Below are 1,207 nucleotides of genomic sequence, written 5' to 3'. Positions count from 1 at the left end.
GGGGGCATTGGCCCTGTCATCTTAACACACATAGCTCTTCCTAAATATTTTGGTTTGTCATATTTTTAATATAAATAGTGTATATATCAATTGGACCACCCTGGCCAAAAATCCTGGCTACGCCAATGACCTTAACTACCCGTCAATGGTGGTCCTCTTCGACGGCAGCGTCGTCATGCGCAGGATCCGCATGACGCTCACGTCGGTCTCCCGGACAGAAGATACTTACGAGGTCACAGTGACCGTGCCGGACGGGGTCGCGGTCACCGTCACCCCGACGCAGCTCACGTTCAGCAACTACATGGAGCATAACAAGTACATCATCGACTTCATCAGGACCGAGGCGGTGAAGCCGACCGGGATGTGGGAGTCTGGCGAGACCGTTTGGAAGGGCAAGAAGCACCACGTCAGAAGCCCGGTGGCGTTAGGCTATTGATGCATGCGAGCCAGCCAGCAGGCCAGCAGCCTTGGCCTTCCAATCAAAGTGATCGATTTCTCTCTCTAGTAGCATGTCAAGTATGTCTGTCTATGTGTGATGCCATGCCAGCAGCCTTGCAGTGGACTTGAAGGCTTGAACTGCTGCTATGTGTGACCTAATCGACTGTGATGCCTTGCCAGGAGCTATTTAGCGAAGGCTATAAAATTTTGTATCCAAGCCCCCTCATCTTAACATACATATAACTCTTCCTAAATATATTGGTATGTCATATTTTTATTATAAATATTGTATATATCAATTGGACCACCCTGGCCAAAAATCCTGGCTATACCACTGCCGACGCCCTTCTACGACGACGCGTTGGCGGTCGCCACGTTCGGCGTGGTCCGGGCGGGCGTGTTTGTGGTCCTGGCGGCGGGCAATAGCGGGTCGAACGCGGCCACGGTGTCCAATGCCGCGCCGTGGATGACCACATTGTGCATGGCCACCCTGGACTGCGTCTTCCCATCGACGCTCAAGCTAGGCAACGGGGTTCAGCTCACCGGGCAGTCGCTTTACAACATCAAATCGCAAGGCACGACAACGATCGGGGTTATCGGAAGCACCTGCGACCACTAGTGCAGAACCGGGCAATAGCACCGGTTCGTAAGGCCCTTTAGTCCCGGTTCGGTAACCGGCACTAAAGTGTGGGCACTAAAGGTCCCCACCTTTAATTAGTACCACTTCAGCACGAACCGGTGCTAAAGGGCAACCACGTGGCACGAGCCA

General features: G+C 53.1%; 1 pseudogene; it reads left to right on the top strand.

The window, feature by feature from the left end:
• Positions 1–436, top strand: part of LOC119332969 — a 9,829-nt pseudogene extending 9,393 nt beyond the window's left edge.
• Positions 437–1,207: the final 771 nt, after the last annotated feature.

This window comes from Triticum dicoccoides, chromosome 7A (genome assembly GCF_002162155.2).
Source record: "Triticum dicoccoides isolate Atlit2015 ecotype Zavitan chromosome 7A, WEW_v2.0, whole genome shotgun sequence".
NCBI lineage: Eukaryota > Viridiplantae > Streptophyta > Magnoliopsida > Poales > Poaceae > Triticum > Triticum dicoccoides.
The sequence above is the reverse complement of the archived record's forward strand: the minus strand, read 5'-3'. Positions and strand labels throughout refer to the sequence as shown.